The sequence below is a fragment of the Zalophus californianus genome, chromosome 15 (genome assembly GCF_009762305.2).
Source record: "Zalophus californianus isolate mZalCal1 chromosome 15, mZalCal1.pri.v2, whole genome shotgun sequence".
Taxonomy (NCBI): Eukaryota; Metazoa; Chordata; class Mammalia; order Carnivora; family Otariidae; genus Zalophus; species Zalophus californianus.
The window spans coordinates 86021201-86041270 of NC_045609.1; the positions used below are offsets into that span (position 1 = coordinate 86021201).

Below are 20070 nucleotides of genomic sequence, written 5' to 3' on the forward strand. Positions count from 1 at the left end.
CTGCAAAGGATCTCCACTCACTGTGGTGCCTTCAGTCCAGTGATGCTCTTTAACCCCCATGCCTAGCAGAACATTCCAGAATTGGCAGCTTCCCTTTGGGCTTCTCCCTCTCCCCATACCCAGTTCGTTCCTCTTCTCTGGTGCTAGCCCGTGTGCCTTGCACACGGTAGATGCTCAGTGACTATCTCCTGAATGACTTAAAGAACAAATGAACTTAAGACATGGCTTATGAGGTAATGGATGAGCAAGCCGCATCCCACCTTCCTTCCAGCCAAGGTTAGGATGAAATGGGAACAGAACAGTAAAGGAGGTGCAGTCTTGAAATCCACATGGCTCACCCCACAGAAGGTGTCTGCCTGGCCCAGGCTTGGCAGCCCCAGCTGCTACTGTTCCTGTATGGATCCTAGGTGGTGTGGGTCCCGCTGACTTCAGGGGAAGGTGCATGTGACTCAGCCTCCAGCCCATGGAGGTCTGAGCCCCAAGTGCTTATGGAAGGCTGGGATTCCTCACAGGGTGCACTCCACGTGCCTGGTGCTTCTCGATGCTTTTCACAACCCACAACGGGAAATGCATTTTGCATGGGACCACTACTCACATATTTACACATTACTTATTGTCTATTCTAACCTTCTAGAATCTCTAAAAATGTACTCTTGCAGTCCAAAGCTCCCTGGGCCCTCTGCACATCACCGGGATTGTCCGTCCTATTGGGACCACATGGATTGAATTTCATTTTTGTTAGAATGTCTTCACAGGGAGTTGCTATGATTCCACATTGAAATGAAAGGCTTTTGAGTATGCAGAAAAATGCCGGAGCAGGGCATTAGGTCACAAAAACCAGATTCAATATTAGGGGAGCAAATATTCATCATAGGGAGAATGACCGTGAGGCCACATGCTCGTTTTTTTCCAAAACAACCACCAAGGGTTTCATGAGACTTAAGAAGGGAAGTCTCCCACAAATAGTTGAAGTGGGGTTGTTTGGTGACTGAGACACGTGCAAAAGGAAGGACCAGAATGCACCCAGCCATGCAGCCAAAGGCAGGAGAAATGGCCACATCTCTCAGGATGGAAGAGAAATTCAAAGCACCAAGGAGCTGTTGTGACAGATTCTGGTGTTTCAAGAGTCTGCTGTTTGCTGCCATTCATTGTGGTGTGATTGGCTGTGTGTCTTCTTCTTATTCACAAAAATCATAGTACATCTTACAGATCAAGGCACTCCCCAATGCACTAAAGAACGCACAACTGAAACACATTTTGCAAGCCAATACTCATCTGTAGTGTGCAAGGCACTGTAAACATTTTCGATTTTATTCTTCATTTTTTAAACTCTGGCCATGACCTACTACATTGATTTCCTGGCACATTTAACGGACTGTGACTTGCAATTTGAAAGGATGGCGCTAGCAGCCATCTCGTCTGCCACGTGCAGGAAGCCCACCGGAGAGGCGGACAGGAGGCGTGACGTCATCCGTTGTCTAACTCGGTGCCATCTGACAGAAACACAACGCGAGCCGCAGATGCAGTAGACAATTTTCCGGTAGCCATGTGAAAAGTGTAAGAAGCAGAAGGTGAAATTAATTTTAACAGTATGTTTTGTTTAGCCCAACATATTAAAAAATATCATCTTAAGCAATCAATATGCAAAAATTCTCCATGAGCTACTTCACATCCTTTTCTTCATACTGTGCATCGCTTACACTTACAGCCCCTCCTACTTCAGACTAGACCCATTTCATGCATCTAAAAGACAAGAGCCACACATGGCTAGTGGCCACCATATTGGGCAACACAGCTCTAGAGCCAGGATCAGCAAACCTTTTGTGGAAAAGGCCAGATAATAACTATTTTAGGCTCTGCCAGCTGATGGTCTTTGGCAGGACTCCTCAACTCTGCCATTGTGGGAGGGCAGACACAGATAATACTTAAACAAATGGTTGCGGTTATGTTAGAATAAAAATGCATTTACAAGAACAGGCGGAAGAACAAATCCGGCCCTCAGGCTGAAGTGTGCCACCCTCTGATGTGGGTCATTCCATGCCTGAAGCTATCAATACCTCCAGACCCTCTGGTTCAAGCCAACAAACCCTCTTCTTCAATTCACTTATGATGATTCGAGTAAGATGGCTGCCGTCTGAGGCTCCTGCCCCCACTGAGGGGCGTTGGGCGGCTCTCAGAGGTCCTCTGGGTCCATTTCCACCCAGCCTTCTCGTTCGTTCCTCAGAGAGCACTTCTCAGCCTGCGCTGCCCATCGCTGTCTTTCAGAGAGCCTGGCACCTCCACTCATCTCCCTTTCTCGGCTCTGAGGCGTTGGCTGGGTCCTCTTGCATTTGAAAAGCATGGAGGGATGTGAGGTTGACTTCTGTGACAGCCAGCATTGTCTCTCATGGATTTGGAACCCCCAATTCAGGGAGTAGGGAAAATTGTCAGGCTGGTTCATAGCAAGCTGGCCAGACAGGCGGAAGGGCCCTCCAAGTGCATAGGCTTCCAAGGTCTACAGAAAAGCATCCACTCCTTTCCTCCCTGGTCACCACTGCCTTGAGGCTGCAAGAGAAGCTGGTGGACGCAGGGCCATAGCATCTCTCACAAACACAGCACAGTGTCAGCCAAACGGCGCCAGCATCTGACTGCAGCTCCAGGAGAGGCACTCACCCAGCCCTGCCCAGGAAATGATTTCCAAATGACAAACATTAGCCTAGAGGTTTCCAAATGCCATTCTTGGAGCCAAGTGTTCATTATGGAATTAAGGCATGTAGCAGGCCTCCGCAGGTTTGCCTGCCCATCCCTCGCTCTCCTGCGGGTGATTCCTTGTCCCCAGTTGGTCTCCAATGATTGGGGGACACCAGACCAATGAGCCATTGCCCTGAGGATTCTGGACTTGGAGAAAGCCAATTTGCAGGGAGAGTAAAGGAAGACAGTGGCTGAAACACCAAGTGAAGCCAGTGGGGACACAGCCAGGGGACCCGTGGGCATGCATGTCCCTGGATCTCATAACCAGATCTAGCCCGCTCTTGCTTTCCTAGTGGCTCAGTGGCTCTTAGGGGCAACTCCAAGTCTCTCAATAAGCCCCTTTCTGCTTCAGCGGTTCCTAGTTTGTTCCAACCAGTACAGGCAAATGAGTCCTGCTGAGTCCGACTACATAAGCCTGATCTAACTCAGGTGATCCCGAGTCACAGTGAATGCACTGAGGTGAGAAAGGCAAGGGACACCCGGGGGGCTCAGTCCTGCCGGGGCAGCAGCCTGTCTGAGGCCGGAGGCCTCCAATGGTCCCATTGTCTCGGGGCTTAGTTCAGCTGTGGGTCAGCGCCTCTCCTGCCCAGGGGAGGAAGCCCCTGCTCACCTTCCTGGGTAGGTTGCTCTACCTGCTCCCCTCGGGATGCCCGAGCAAGTCTGCCAGGTGGGGGGAGCAGGAGGTTTGCTGACTCAACCTGAGTAGCCTGTCTGGGAATCTGAGGGCTGGGCCAGCTGGAATGAGATGAGACGTTAACCTGAAGAGAACTCCCTTCCCCGGCACTTTTCTCCAGAAAACACTTGTGACTTGTAAATACCACATGTTGTTTGGGGCATTATAGGCATGACGTGGGGAATGAACAACAAAGTCACAACAATCTGGGACAAATTTCTGGATAGGGTTGAATCGTCCCCCCAGAACTTTGGACTGTGACATGATTTGGACATAGATCTTTGCAGGTGTATTTAGTTAGGACAGGGTTAGGCCAGATTAGTGTGGGTCCCAAATCTAGTGACTGGTGTCCTTATAAGGAGAAGAGAGGACAGAACACACAGGACGATGGTGGAGGCAGAGGTCAGAGGTGTGCAGGTACAAGCCCAAGGCATGCCTGCAAACACCATAAACCAGGGAAAGACAGGGACCCTCCCTCCCAGAGCCTGCAGAGCAAGTACCCTGCCTACACACTGATCTCCAACTTTCAGCCTCCGAAAGAGAATAAATTTCCATTGCTTTAAGCCATCCAAATTTGTAATTTGTTACGGCAGCCCCAAGAAACTAATGCAGCGGGCCACCCAATGGAAAGAAATCCCTTAGTTGGGTGTTCCCCCTCTGTGGGGCCCCAGTGCCCACCCTGCACTCTGGTCTGCTCCTTCCTAGTGGCCACACGAAAGCCTCCCTCGGCCTCATGCTCCACGGGCCCCTCTCTGTCCTGGAGGGGGGCATCCTGCCGGCACCCACAGGCCCAGAGAGCTCCTTCCTCAGGGTTCCCTGTGCCCACGCAGAAGGCCCCAACACAATGATCTCAGAGGATGGTGGTGCCTGTGTCTGCAGGGTGCCTCCTTCTGCAGCGAGCTCCTGGAGGCCACCCAGGGCCCCGGCCAACTCTGCGCCAGCCCAGAGAGGCAGTCCGTGGACAGGGTGCCAAGTGCGAGCACTGGGTAGAGACAAACTTTGAATGTGCACAAAGCAGCAGCAGCTGGGGCTTTGCTGGCAAAGCAGGGATTTGAGAACAACAGTTCCTGTTGACCGCAGGCTTGACAGATAGCAACACTGGACCCAACTCTTGCCACCTGCGTGGATCCTTTCTCCTCACAATCCATGGGGGACACACTCGGCTCCCGTTGGATGGGTGAGGTGACTGGGGGTGCTGCGTCCAAGGGCGGCCAGCCTCCCCCTGTGCCACCCGACTCTCAGGTGCACCCCGGCCCTCCCAGGCTGTCTCCCTTGCACCCGCGGGACAAAGCCCATGGTGGTCTCCTCTCTGAGGCACCCAGCCCCACCCTCACTGTGGGAATGGGCAGCTGGAAACGGCCACCCGCATCCGTGACTTCCCTAAATCTGGACAATTATAGATCGTATTTCTGGAGCATACTTAGCTCATAATAGGACCAACTTGTTGCCACTCTTGAAACTCTTGCTCCTGGTGATCGAGGACACACGGAAGAGGTGGCTGGAAGTTCATGGTCTTCTCTATCTGTCGCATAAACGTTGCTAGCGTCTCCCACAGATCAGTGACAAAGGCAAACTGAGATGAGGGGTGCCCACAGAAAGCCCCCTCGCATTGTCACTTAACGCCACCTCCAGGCCCATGAGAGCACCTCACACGTCTCCCCTGCTGGCAGGCCAGGGAGGGCCTCAGCCTGTTGTCTCCAAGCCTGGCACGACTGGCCAGTGCCAGCAAACGGCCTTGCTCCCTGCCCCCTGGTGCTGCCCTCTGTGAACAGGAGCTCACCGCCAGGCTTGCAAAGTGCTGTGAGGATCAAAGATGGGCCGGCACGCAGGCAGCCTCAGAATGGGCTAATCGGTTCCACTCCCTGTCACCGAGTGATGGAGGAAGGCTCTCTTCTCGGGACCTGTGACCAAACCAAAGCACAAACTGTAACCAAAATTCAAGCCCGCAATTCAAGAGTGCGCTGTGGATGGAAATGTGGCCCCCTTATACTGCCCAGGGTGAAGGCCAAGCCCTCATGGGGCTGTCTTTGGAGAACTAAGGTTCTAGGTGGTCAGTAGGACCGGAGTCCTTCCAAGAGAGACAGCAGGGACGCGTGTGCACGGAGCACAAACTACGCGAGGACACAGCGGACAGACGACCATCTGCAAAGCAAGGAAAAAAGAACCAACTCCGCCGACACCTTGATCTTGGGTGTCTAGCCTCCAGGACTGGGAGAAGATAAATTCCTGTTGAAGACCTCCGGTGGGTGGTACTTCATTCAGCTGCCCTAGCAGACAAATATACAGCAAGCATCCCTGATCTTACTTACTGGTTTTTAAAATTCAATTTTTCAAATCGACTCCTTGATCAGTACCCTGCCATGTTCCGAGATAGGCACAAGGGTTTCAGAATCTATGTTTCTAGGGCAGTGGTCTCCATGGACATTTTCAAGAGCCACCCGCAAAGCTGTGAGGATGAGCCTTTCACATTTACAGGTGCCTGGCTCCTCAAGCTCCCGTTCCGGTGGGGTGGCGGGGGGGGGGGTGGTTCAGAGTTAGTGGCATCGGTTTGCACTGGGAAGCTGCTGTGACATCTTTGGCATGGGGGACACTGTGCTGTGTCCAGAGCCTGGTAGGGGATTCCTCACCGCACACTGCTTGGACAATGCTACATAGACGGTGCTGACCTCGGAGCTCCTCAAACCCTTCTCCCAGAGCATCTGGGACATGTCCACAGGCCTCAGCAGCATATTCTCCCCTGGGCAATTCCAAGGGATGTGCAGAGGAGATTTTTTCCTCTCTTTTAAAATGCACTTAGGAATGGCTGTGTTGGTAAGCTGGGGATTCCAAGCACTCCCAATTACTGGAATGTTCTCCCTAACTTGAAATTTTTCCTTTCACAGCTCCCAAAAAATTGCACAAACGATCCCACTGTTCAGGTTTGGATCAGAGCTCCAGCGCTGGCTGTTGCAGCAAGAGGTGGGGCAGGCAATTTAGACACCCCATTAAGGCGATAAAAACCTCTTTCTGCATATTGAAATATACAAAAGGAGCAGGGACTCGGCAGTCAGCAGCATGCAAGCATTTCCTTGTGGGGCACCAATGAGAAATAGGCCTGTTGACCCAGTGGATGCACCAGAGGGGCTGGGCAGGTGACCCAGGGAGCCTGGACTGGGTGCAAGATCCACTGGGTCCCCCACCTCTCCAGCCAACCTCCTGGGCACTGAGAACAGTGCCTGGGGCCTTCTCCACTTCTGATGCTTGTTGGCCACAAAGAAGGTCCAATGAATCCTGAGACCACTGAGTAGGAACAGGTGCCCATGGCCAGGAACCCAGGCCCAAGGTGCTCCAGGGAGCAGAGCCGGCTGTGAGCAACCACCTGGGGGCACGATTTTGGCCAAACACAGCTCCACAGGCTGTGCCTCAGAGCAGCAGAGCGAAAGGACTGGGCACTCTGTGATGGCTCCCAGACCCCGAGGGTCCCGAGTCAGGGGGACCCCCATGCACCCCGGACTCAGGGTCCTGAGAACAACTGCATTTTCACGATGACAGCTGTCTCCTCCTAGGGCCTGACACTTCAGGCACTCTGCCCTGCTCACATGCCATCGTCCACCTTGACAAGAAGCCGAAACAACGACCCCGGAGCAAAGACTGGGACTCTACCTCCCAGCTGACATGCCAGGAACTCCCTTCCTCGGGCAGACCCTCCCAGCCCCGCTGGGCGCCGCAGCCTCGGCTGGCTGTGCTGTGAGTGTGGGCCATGCGCCGGGCACGCAGGCCGGTCAGCCCTGCCGAGGGGTAGCTCCGCAACCTGCCAGCATCGCCCTCCAGCCCCCCAGACACACCGCCCAGCCGGAGTGAGAGGCGGGTTCTGGGCAAGACTTGCCAGCCAGGGTGTGGGCCCAGAGGCCACACGGCCACGTCCTGAGGCCTGGGTGACTGCAGGGCTCTGAGGGGGTGCGGCTGTGATGGTATTTATCACAGCAGGTGTGAGGCCCCAGAAGGAGCAGCTCTCAGGGCCTGGGACAGTGCCCAGGAGGTGAGGGGAGACCCCTCGTGCTTCAGGAGTCTCACGGGGGCAGAATGAATCCAGAGGAGCCCAAGAAGGAAGCAGGTCTGATTCCCGGGGCCCAACTCCTGTCAGTTGGTCCTTTCGCCAAGTGTTCCCTGGAGCCTTTGAGCTCCTGCTTCTGGCTGTAATGGTTCCAAGGACCCACACTCTGGGCGTATTAGTGACCTGCAGCTGCCACAACAGGCTGTCACCAATTGGGTGACTTAAACCAAGAGAAATGGATCCTCTTACAGCTCTGGAGGTCGGAAGTCCAAAACCAAGGTGTCGGCACGGTTGGGTCCTTCCATCACTTTATGACTCCCTCCCAGCTTCTGGCGGCTTCCCACAGTACTTGGCGTCCTGTATTTGCAGATTCTTCCCTCCAAACTCTGTTTCCGTCTTCAGATGGTCTTCTCTGTCTGAGTCCCTACTTGGGTCTGATAACAACCCTCTCCTGGGACTTAGAGCCTGCCTTGATCCAGTTGGATCTCATCTTGATCCTTGATTACATCTGCAAAGACCTCATTTCCAAATAAGGCTGAATCAGAATTCAGGTTCTGAGCACAACGAATTTTTCGGGGAACACTATTCAACCCACTAGAGTGGGTGTGGGGATTGCTTGTCCAGTCCGCAGTGCACAGTACGGACACTGTGTCCACACCCATCCAGGGCTGGGGCAGGGAGGCCATAAGGACATGGATCCAGCTCTCCTCCAAGACAGACCTCCCTTTATTTTCTAACCTCCTTAATTTTTATTTTAATTAAGTCCAATTATTGCAACAACCCTGGTGAATTGAAATCAAGGATTTTTTTAGTTTTCTATTGCCATTGTAATAAATGACCACAAACTTAGTGGCTTAAAACAACCCAAACTATCATACAGTTCTGCAAGTCAGAAGGCCAATGTGGGTCTCAATGGATGACAGTCAAAATATACCTGCAGGGCTGGGCTCCTTTCCAGAGGCTCTAGGGGAGAATCCATGTGTGTGTGTCTTCTCTGGCTGCTCCAGCTGCCCATGATCCCTGGCCGTGGCCTCCTTCCACCATCCTCAAGGCCAGCAAAGGCAGATTGAGTCCCCTTCACATCACATCACTCTGACTTCCTTTTCAGCTTCCCTTTTCTACTTCGCAGGACCTTGGTGAGGATACCAGGCCCACTCAGACAATCCAGGATCATCTCCCTATCCTAAAGTCAGCAGATGAGCAACCGTAATTCCATCTGTAATCTGAATTTCTCTTTTCATGTAACCTAATGTATTCATGGCCCACACTCACAATTCCAGGAATTAGGACATGGACAACTTGGGGTGGTGGGTTTATACATCACTCTGTTTACCACGGGGGTTTTCCTAGATATCTTCCTGCTCTTTATACCTAATCTCACTCCATACTTGTCAGTGTACATCCTCTGCATTAATCCAGTTCCTTAAATTTAGTAAGACTTGTGGAGATGTGGTCCAGTGTGTGGTCATCCATCTTGCAGAACATACCATGTATTCTGAAGTTGCAGGTATGGTAGAAATATCAACTAGATCAAGGTAGTTGATAATGTTCTCATATCACTCATATTTTAACTGAAATTATTTCTCTATTTCTATCAAGTGCTGAGAAATGGCTGTTAAAAGTCTCTAAGATTATAGAATTTTTACTTATTAGGTACATATACATTTATAATTATTATGTTTTCCTGATGAATTGACCATTTTATCACTATGAAATGTCCCTCTTTAGCTCTTAATATTCTCTGTCTGGAGGTCTATTTTGTCTGATTTTAATGTAGCCATTCCAGTGTTCTTATGCTTACTGGTTGCATGATATACCTTTTTTCCAGGTATTGATGCTCAGCCTATCTGGGTTTTCATAAACCCAGATAGGCTGGGTTTATATTTAACTAAAATAGTTAAAATAACTATTTTAAAGTAATATATTTAAAATAACTACTCCAGCTGGGTCTTGCTATTTTTAATTTTTATTTTTAATTGTGGTAAAATACACATAAAATTTACCATCTTAAATGTACCATTACCATCTTTAAGTGTAAATTACCATTTTTAAATATATCTGCATTGTTCTGCAACCAATCTCCAGAATGGTTTCATCTTGCAAAACTGAAATTCTATACCCACTACACAACTCCTATTTCTCCACCCCCACCACTACTTCCAACCCCTTGAAACTACCATTATACTTTCATCTCTATGAGTTTGACTATGCTATGTAACTCACATAAGTGGAATCATCCAGTATTTGTCTTTTTGTGACTGACTGGCTGGCTTACTTCACTTGGCATAATGTCTTTGAGGTTCATACATATTGCAGCCTGCTTCAGAATTTCCTTCCTTTTAAGGCTAATATTCCATTGCATGGATTTACCACATTTTCTGTATCTGTTCATCCACAGATGGACATCTGGATTGCTGCCATGTTTTGGCTACTGTGACTAGTCCTTTAATGAACAGGTGTAAGTACAAATGTCTCTTCATGTCCATGCTTTCTTTTTGCTTGCTTTTTCTTTTGGGTATGTTCTCAGAAATGGAATTGCTGGATCATATGGTAATTTTATTTTTTAATTTTTGAGGAATTGTCATACTGGCTTATATGCCAGCTGTACTATTTTACATTCCCACTAATATGTGCAAAGGGTTCCGATTTCTCCACACCTTTGCCAACACATGTTATTTTCGGCTCTTTTTCTTACTGTAGCCTCCTAATGAGTATAAGATGTGGGTTTTGCTTTTCAAAATCCATTCTGACGATCTGTGCCTTGTAAGTGGTATACTCAGTTCACTAATATTTAATGTAATTTGTGATATGGTTGGATTTAGGTATGCTACTTTATTATTTGTTTTCTGTTTGTTCCATCTGTTTCATGCTCCTCTGTTCCTCATTTTCTGCTTTCTTCTGGATTATTTGAATATTGTTTAAAATTCCATTTTAATTAAGCTACTGTGTTTTAGCTATATCTCTTTACATTGTACTATTAGTGGTTGCTTAGGGATTAAAATATCCATAATATACAACGTTACCTTTTCAGTCTACTTAGAGTTGATACTGTTCCATCATATGTAAAATGTAGAAAATCTCTAACTGTATGGGTCCATTTGCTCCCTAGTCCTTCATGCTATGGTTGTCATGGGTATGATATCCACATACATAATAAACTCCAGAAAACAATGTTGTAACTTTTTGTTTTAAACAGTCTTATGTATTTTAAAGAAATTAAGGTTTTTGAAGTCTTTTATGTTTATTCACATATTTCCCAGTTTTGATACTCTTCACTAATCCCTTAAAAACTGAATTTCCAACTGTTATCACCTCCCTTCAAGTAACTTCTTTTAGCATTTCTCATGAATAGCAACACATTTTCTATGTGTTCTTTAATCTGAAAATATTTTCATTTTTGAAGGATACTGTCCCTTATTATAGAATCCTAGGTGGGCAGGTTTTTCTGTAAGCATTTTGGAGATGTTGTTCCACTGCCTTTTGGCCTCCATAGTTTTGGACGAGAAGTCTGCAGTATTTCCAAATCATCTTCCTCCAGGTACAATGTATATAGTTTTTTTCTGACTACCTTAAAGCTTTTCTCTTTCTTTTGATTTTCAGCGGTGTGATTAGGCGGCTTAGATGTGGTTTTATATATATTTATCCTCCTTAGGGTTCACTGAGCTTTTGAAACTCAAATTTATGTGTTCACCAAATTTAGGAAATTTCTTGGCTTCTATATCTTTAGATACTTTTTCTGCTACATTCTCTGTTGCTTCACTTGGGATGCAAATTGCGCATATATTAGAACTTCTGATAGTTTTCCCGACACTCTGTTCATTATTTCCAATCTATTTTCTCTCTCTTCTTCAGATTGGACATTGATACTTTTTATATTCAAGTCGGCTGACTCTTTCATCTGTGGTCTTCATTCTAGTAATAAGCCAATCCACTGAATTTTTAGTTTTAGTGATTACATTTTTTCAGTTCTAGAATTTCTATTTGATTTTTCTCATAATTTCTATTTCTTAGCTGAGATTTCTTCTCTCTTCTTTCACTGCCAGCATATTTTATTTCATCTAATACAATTATAATATCTCCTTAAAACTCCTTGTCTTCTTAATTCCAACATCTTGAGATCATCTAGGATTGTTCTCAGTTGACTGACTTTTCTCTTGAGTCTGGATCACATTTTCAAGCAAGTTTAGATTGTATCCTGGAATGTTGTGTATTGGGAATGTTCTGTTGCAGAGATTCTGGGCTGTTTTAATCCTCTAGAGAATGTTGATTTTTTGTTTTAGTAAGCTGTTTTAATCCTCCAGAGAACGTTGATTTTTTTGTTTTGTTTTTGTTTTTGTTTTGACCAAACTTAAACTGCAAACTCTGTCTCTTTCATGTCAGATCAAATCATAGTTCAGATCTGCTTTTATTTTAACTGCTCTGAATCTGCCTAAAAGCATGTGTAGTTAGGGGTTGACCAGAGACTTGGGTAGATCTGTTTTTTGTTCGGTTGTTTGTTTTGGTCCAGAGTTTGTAGATTTTATTTACAAGAGGGCTAGGTCCACAGGAGTTTCCCTCATGCTTGTTTCTAACACACCAGTGTTTTGCCCACCTGTCACAAAGCTCAGAGGCCTCTGAGCAGGAATAAAAGACCAACTCTCTCTGGGCTAAGGGCAGAGGCAGCTGTGAGCAAACCTGTCTTCATTAGTTTGCCCAGGATACAATAACAAAATACCACATACTATGTAGCTAAAACAACAGAAATCTAATTTCTCACAGTTGTGGACGGAAGAAGTCCAAACTCAAGGTGTCAGCACATTTGGTTTCTCCTGAGGCCTCTCTCCTTGGTATGTAGATGGCCATTGTTTCCCTATCTCTTCACAGTTTTCCCTCTGTGCCCATGTCCTGATCTCCTATTCTTGTAAGGACAACAGTTACATTGGATTAGGGTCCACCCTATGATCTCATTTAACCTTAATTACCTTTAAAGACTCTATCTCCAAATACAGTCATAATCAGAGGTACTGGAGGTTAGGACTCCAACATATGAATTTGGGAGGAAAATAATCCTGTAACACTGCCCTGTAAAAGCTGAGGACCACCCTCTCTTAAAAGGCTGTGATTAATTCAGTTGATAAACTCAATGGCACCCATGTCATTACCATATTCTGATGAGAAACCTGAGGCTCAGGAAGATATAATCATGGAGGTAAGGAGCAGCATGTCTGATACCAACCTCCAACATCAGGCCCGTCTGACTAGGAACCGACTTTGGGTCTTGGGCTCTGGTCTTCCAAGATCAACAGGTCATGGGCACCACCCACAGACCCCAGGACATCCTGTCACAGGACCATAAGCATCCGTAGGGTCAGTTCCCATACTGGATGGAGGGCACCAGATGGTTTTTGTGGGGCTGGTCTGTGGCTCAGCATCAGCTCCCAGCAGCCCCAAGAGTCTGGCCCTGAGGTGGGCAGTTTCCTCTCCAAGCCCCCCTGACACCCTATCCAGCACTTTACCTGAGGGGTGGCCCCTTTCTCACCATCAGCCTCCCCGTGGCTGTGTGTTGCTGTGAATATGCCACATTTCAATGGTCTTTGATTTGACAATCAAAGGGAGAAACAGACACGGCCCCCTGATTGGTGTAAATCACTACAGAAGGTGTTCTGAGTTCCCGAGGTATGGCTGCACACAGGTACGTGCCTTACCTCAGCGTGTGCTTTCCTTTGTCGTCCTCCACACGGACCAGGGCAGGCTTCCCAGAGAAGGAAGGTGCCTAGCAGAGTCTACAGTTCTGTCCCAGGGCATCCAGCATCCCACACTTGCCTCTCCCCACTGGGGACACACCAGAAATGAAAACTTCTGCAGAGATGTGTCCCACATGAGAGGGGTGGGCTCTTCTGAGGTGCAGCCAGAGGAATAAAGCAGTACCTGGAGTGAACAGAATTGAAATGTTCTGGAATACTTGGCCTCGATGTCATTTTAAAGTGCAGATGATACTGCAGAGCATGGCATGGACCTGCCTTGGGGCCACCAGAAAGTCTGGGTGGAAACGGAAGGGGGCAGGAGTCAGGGCAATGCCATCGGCACCATGGGAGAGGATGGATAGCCAGAGGCGCTGCTGGCTGGTCCAATTCTCCACTGCTCTGTTGCTGGCTCAGTGGCATTTTATGTGTCAGAGATTTTTAACCAAGCTCTGCTACTGTCCCTCAGCTTCATTCATGCAATTATATTCATGCAGTAGATTCACGTACTTTGCCTCAATTATGCTGTCAGGGGAACCACCTGGCAACCCCTTAATCCCCTGGCAAAGTCTCTGAGAGGCAAACAAATTCACAGAAGGATGGCTGACGATACTGACTTTCACCTGCTCCCCTCCTGTGGAAGGTGTCAGGGTACTCGAGCTCCCAGGGAGAAGCAGGTGGCTCAGGTGGCTCTGTCCTGTGTTCTACAAGCTCACCCTTGCCACTGTCCAGCTGCTGCCAGTTCATCCCCCCACTCAGGGAGGTGCCATATCACGGTGGGCAAACCCCAGAAAAAAGGGTGCAATGTGCATGCAACATGCCACCCAGTGTAGGGTCACAACAGGAAGATGTGCAATTACAGGGACAAAAATACCCCGAGGAAATCAACACGGGACTTATTAATATCAGATCCATAGGTGACAACTGTCAGACAATCGGTCAACAAGGCCTCGTGTCTGTGTGATCCAGGCTAACCCGTTACGATCTTTATGAAGTGTCCTTCTGGGGGGTCCGGATCTTCAGATATGAGGGGAAGCCCTGCCCTTTTATTAGGAGCTAAGCTCTTTATACTCTGACCATATTGCAGCAGGTTAGAAGTCTAAGCTTTATTGTCTTATGTTATTGAAAATCCAGATTCCGGCAGGCTTCTCCCTCAGGTCACGCTTTGTCTGCGAATACATTCTCATTTCTCCATGTACAGAGACCGTCTGGAGAGAGGCAGAGAAAGATTATGACTGTAATATACTTAAATCCAATTTATTTGCCTGGCAAGAAACTTCCACCCTCCACAATAGCTTCCTACCCGAGATGTTGTCTTTAATTCTTTGGTGACAGGGAGAAACATGCGGCCCCGGCTTCCAGCAGGTATGGGCAGAGCGGGATGACATGGGTCCCCAGATGTCCGGGCCAGCGGGTGGCCGGAGTGCCCCAGGTGGAGGACCAGCACGGACTCAGGTTTCTGGCTCAGAACTTCTCATTTGTTGATTGGGGATAAATCCTCAGTTGCATGTGGTCACGGGAAGAGAAATACATTCACTAGAGAATAACAGGTTTAGGAAAGATCACCGGCCCCTCGACTTTGGCCACAGGCCCCCCCACTTCTGTTCTAAGTCAGTCAGGAGCGTGCATCTGCTGGCTGCCATCTCCTGCCCAGGATTCTGCCCCAGCAGGGTGGTCCTTCAAGTCACAGTCAAGGTCTTCATTAGCCCGTGTTAACATTTCCTCCAGACTTGGCCTCTGGACACAGGCATGTAGGCCGGGAGGAAAATGATTCGGGGGGATTATTTTCTTCATTACCATTTGTTCAATTTAAATGATGGGATGCAAAGACCAGCCAGGGCAATCGGGAGGTATGGGCGGGGTCCAGGGCCTGGAGGGTGCCCAGCCACAGCCCCAGTCCCTCCCCGCCCCCCCGCCCTGGCCTCGGACTGCCCAGTTCACAAGGTTGGCACTAGGCTGCCCTCCTGACTATCATCTGCAGGCCCTGCCCGCCGCCCATTCAGTGCTCCTTGGGACACAACCACTGAGCATCAACCATGTGCGCTCTCCCGTGATAGGCCTCCACAGGGGGAGGAGGCCGGTGAGGCAACCCGGAAGGAAGCCATGAACCGCCGGGTTCTGAGCTCAGAGACAGGGTCCCGGCTGGCAGGGAGGACCCAGGAGAAGCCTGGGAGAGGCTGGGCACAGTGAGTAACTGCTGCCAGTTTGCCTGGAACGTCCCCATGTTAGCACCAAAAATCATGTGTCCCTGGAGACCCTCAGTCACAGACAGATTGGGAGAGTTTCTCACCTAGTAGCCAGGAATGGAGACAGAAGCCCCGACCAGTGCTGCTCTGTCCCATATGACTGGGCCCTCAAGGCAGCTTACAACCTGGGCCTGTTGTCTCATTCGTAAACCGCGGACGATAAGGATGCCTCTTTACCTCTAAGAAACCTCATGGCTTCTCATACCCTATTTTGTTTGGGTACAGGAACTTGGGATGACCATGAATTGCTGTCCCCGGAGAGCTAATGGCATGATCCAGTGACAGATGTGGCAAAGTGCACAGCATCGAGAGCATGGGGTTTGGGATAAGAGACTGGCCTGCCAGGGGATGCTGGCTCCAAAGCCAACGGTAGGCTGTGAGGGTGCCCCAGGAAGGAACGCCCGGTCCTCTGCCCCTCTCCCTTCTCCTGGGATGATTATGAGAGTGGACGTGTCTGTGGGGACGCCAGGAGCTGCGGCTGGAGCAGTCTGAGCCTGGGTGCCACCTCTTTAAGGGAATGCTGGGAAATCTGGCTGCCAGCAGCATCAGCAGGCCTGGGGTCAGGGGCCCCAGACCCCACTCCCTATTGGGCTAGAGATGCCCTTGTGCCAGCCAGCAGCTTGCCAAGCAGCCCACAGAGCTCCCATAACTGCATTCTAACATCTGCTTGTCTGCCATGCAAGGCACGTGTGAACATTTGACTCTCTCCAAGGTGAAGGCCATGTCAAGGCCCCTTTGACAAAGCAGCTGAGGCAGTGGGTCATTTGGTTCACGGACACCAAGTAGTGGTGTCAAATTCTTACAATTCTTATTCTTCCAAAGAGAAATAAGACAGCATTAAAGGCCTCTGGTGATTCTCCCCTGCCCCGCCCCGTCCTGCACCTTACTCAAAGGAACAGCATGCAGAGGCCACTGTGGTGAAGCAGGAGGCCCAGCGTTTGGGGGGCACTGAGGGCTAGGGGGGCTTTGGGGAACTGCGCAGGCCCCCTTCCTCAGGGGAACACTCCTGGGCAGGAGCCAACATACAAAGGGATGCTAAGCCTTGGTGAGGACCCCATGGCCACCCCCAGACCTCTGAGGTGGGTGAAAGGTGCTGCACGGACCTAAATGGCATCACCTCCTTCTGACCCCTGAAGGGCAGTCTGCGACATCGGTTTTACTTGGAAAGAGACAGCGCTCCTGAGCTGACATCTTGCCTGGGAGAAGCTGTGCTGGAGACAGAATGTGAAGCAGCAAACCGCTACATGCCGGTGCTCTCACCTCCGAGCACACACGGCTCCACATGCTGAAGCCTCTCGGGACGCCAAAGTTTCCACATACAGAGTCTGGGCTCAGGAGGTCCTTTCGGAGGTCTGGGGAGCAAGGCTCGAAAGGCACCTTTGGGCACAAATCTATACATAGACTCACTTCCCAGGAAAGCCACAAATTAACCAACGAGCAGGAACATTTTACATATTAATAGATTTTGCCAAATTGTCATCCAAAATGATGGTAACACTGTTTACAGCTACCAAGAGTGACTGAGTGCCTTTTCCACATCTTCACCAGCACTAAGTATTATGCTTTTAAAAAAAATTCTTGCTAATTTGATAGTAAGCTATCTAGATTAGATTTGCATACTCTAGCGTATGAATTTTAGCATTTTTGCCATAGGCAAAATTCAAGAGCAACCTCAGTGTCTATCAATAGTATACTGGCTATGAGAATTATTGTTTGTCTTAAAATGATGAGCCAGATCTGCGCTGATGCATACTCACATGCATACACACACACACACACACACACACACACACACACACACACACACACACACACACACACACACACACACCCCACCAGGCAGAGTGTTGTGGGCATCCGGGTAGGGGGTGGGGTGGAGGAAGACATGAGATAGAGCACTGCCTGGGTTTCGGGGCCGGACCAGGGTTTGTGCTAAGTCAGACACTGTGTAGTCGCCAGGTCGATGGAAAGATCATTCTGCAAGTCTGCAAGTGTTAGCTACTCAGAGCAGTCTGGATGGAACTACGTTAACTGACCAAGGAAATATATTAGAAAACAAAAACTCTGCTACTTGGGATTGAATCTACATTCTTAGAAGAGTTTTATAAATGGGTTAAGTGCTCTCTTCAGCTCATTTTTTCAGAAGCAAATCTGTGATCCATTTTACTCTCCATTTTCTAGAACAGTCTTGGCCCTGTGTGTCCCAGGGCTGGTGTGTTTCAGGCTGAAGCCTTGGAGCCTCTTGGCACTTCTCCTTGGAGCTGCCCAAGCCGCCCAAACCAGCCCCTCAGCGCGGAGACTCCTTCAGCGCTGGCCCCCCTCCACCCTCCCCGGGGCTGTGCTGCCCCCTCATCCCAAATGCCTGAAATCCACTCTGTTCTGTATCTGCTCTTGCCTTCTCAGACCCATAACTACTCAGAGGCACACGCCGTCTTCATCACTCCAACCAGATGTAGAAAGCCTACGTCTAACTGGTGTGGCAGGCAGGAAACCAGCCACGGAAGAAGGTCTAGGAAGGAAGGAGGGCAGACCTCATCACCTGGAGGAAAAGTGAGTGTGAATGGTGTCAGATGATACCAGAGGTAGTCACTGTTTTGTGAGATGTAGGGAAGTTAAAAGTGCGGCCAAGATATCCTCACCTGCTAAAGATACATGCTGGAGTCTTTAGGATGACATAAAACAATGCCTTGGTTTTGCTTCATCCACCCCAGGAAAGAAGTCCTCACAGAGAGAGAAGCAGCAAGACGGGCTGAGTCAGCACTTGATGAAGCTGGACGGTGCACGGGGGAGCCCAGTCTCCAGCTCTACATGTAAGCAGATTTGAATCTCGCACAACACAAAGTTTTTGAAAGCACCGCCAATAGTAAAAAATAAATAAACAAGGGAGTTGAGGGGCCAATATACTTAAACCAAAATCAGTTATCATTATAAACATGTTGGTATTCTTAGAAAATCCAGGAGAATTAATTTGTTAAAATATTAAAAACGGGGGGCACCTGGGCAGCTCAGGTGTCAAACGTCTGCCTTTGGCTCAGGTCATGATCCCAGGGTCCTGGGATCGAGCCCCTCATCGGGCTCCCTGCTCAGTGGGAAGCCTGCTTCTCCCTCTCCCACTCCTCCTGCTTGTTTTCCCTCTCTCGCTGTGTCTCTGTCAAATGAATAAAAAATTAAAAAAATTTTTTTTAAATCTTGAAAAAAAAAGTATTAAAAACGAGTAAGAAGGTGTATCAGGCGGCCAGATCAAACACATCTATAAAGACCTAAAACTCCTCCCAAATACCAGCCACAGGAAATACCACTGGAAAACAGATTTTTAAAAAGATGTCATTTATAACAAGTGCTGGGTCCCATGTGCATGTGGGAGAAAGCCCCTGTGTTGCCCTTTGCTTTCTGGGTCCCTGAGCAGCTGAGACTTGTGATCTTCCAGAAGACCCCACATCTCCTTGCCTCTGAACTAGGGGATGCTTGAGCCCTGCCTCTTCATAACCAGGGCATCCGTCCACCCACAGCTTAAACCAAAAGGAAGGACTGACGCCCCAGGGCAGTGCAGAGCTCAGCCTCCTGCAGGGAGGACCTGCTTGCAGCTTGTAGATGGTGGGCAGTTTTTTAGTTTGCACATGATAGATTTGAAACTCTGAGCGTTGGGGCTCATGGGCACCCAGCCCAGCGGGCCCCCGTAGTCTGTAGCACCCAACGGCACATCAGCCATGTGAGGGGCAGAGCTCCCAGGGCCTCCCGTGACCAGCACCTCTCAGCCTGCAGACGCCAGGCACCCAGCTCTTACCTGCAGCTCTCTCCCCTCAGGAGCTTGAGCTTAGTGGGAGATGGTCACACCTGCTGTGATGATGGCTCCCACAGAGCCACGGCCAGGGCCCGAGGGCCCGTGGAGGTGAATAAGACCCACCCCTGAAGAAAGTTTTGGACTGGACCCAGGGAGTTGGGTTTCCCTGGAGGGCAGGGACCAGCTTGATCTTCGGGCCTAGGCCTGGCCACTGGAGACCATGAAGGTGCTTCCCAGCAGGGCAGGTTCTGGGGGAGGCTTCTTCTGTCCTGCCCGGGGGTTGTTCTGCGGCCTGCTCTCCTATGCTCATCAGAGGACTCCCATCCCAAATCACTACACCTGTCACTGGCCGCCACAACTTTTGAGAACAGAAAGGAAAATCACCATGTGTCACATACTGGCAGGCTGAAACCAGTAGGTAATCAGAAAGGTGGGGGTCCCACATGAGTGTGCTCCGAGATGGGGCCAGCACAGCCCCTGTGCCTCCAACCCTGGATCGGCACCTCTGGGCCTGCCACCCTTGCATGTTTGTTTGCCTAGAAACCATGGCACAGCATTGCTGGTAGCTGTCTAAAGCTTAAGATCTTTAGGGGCGCCTGGGTGGCTCAGTCAGTTAAGCGGCTGCCTTCGGCTCAGGTCATGATCCCAGGGTCCTGGGATCGAGCCCCCCCATCGGGCTCCCTGCTCTGCGGGAAGCCTGCTTCTCCCTCTCCCACTCCCCCGCTTGTGTTCCCTCTCTCGCTATGTCTCTGTCAAATAAATAAATAAATAAAATCTTAAAAAAAAAAAGATCTTTAGTCCAGAAATGCTGTTATTCTGTGGCATTTTCATCCGAAGCAGAGGTTTCAAAAAATGAATGCAGACCAGAAATTGTCATTAGGCAGCCA

The 20070-nt window shown here is 49.3% G+C and overlaps 2 long non-coding RNA genes across 3 annotated transcripts; both read right to left on the bottom strand.

Moving 5' to 3' along the window:
• Nucleotides 1-1290: 1290 nt before the first annotated feature.
• LOC113923694 lies at nt 1291-13337 on the bottom strand. Of its 2 annotated transcripts, XR_003520403.2 has the most exons (3): nt 13121-13337; nt 5184-5304; nt 1291-1493 (listed from the first exon to the last, which is right to left on the bottom strand). It is a non-coding gene; the product is annotated as an uncharacterized LOC113923694 (long non-coding RNA). The 2 variants fall into 2 exon arrangements; XR_003520404.1 differs by lacking the exon at nt 5184-5304.
• Nucleotides 13338-14005: 668 nt separating this feature from the next.
• LOC113923603 lies at nt 14006-18169 on the bottom strand. The gene is made up of 3 exons (XR_003520380.1): nt 18042-18169; nt 14460-14692; nt 14006-14364 (listed from the first exon to the last, which is right to left on the bottom strand). It is a non-coding gene; the product is annotated as an uncharacterized LOC113923603 (long non-coding RNA).
• Between the last annotated feature and the right edge of the window lie 1901 nt (nt 18170-20070).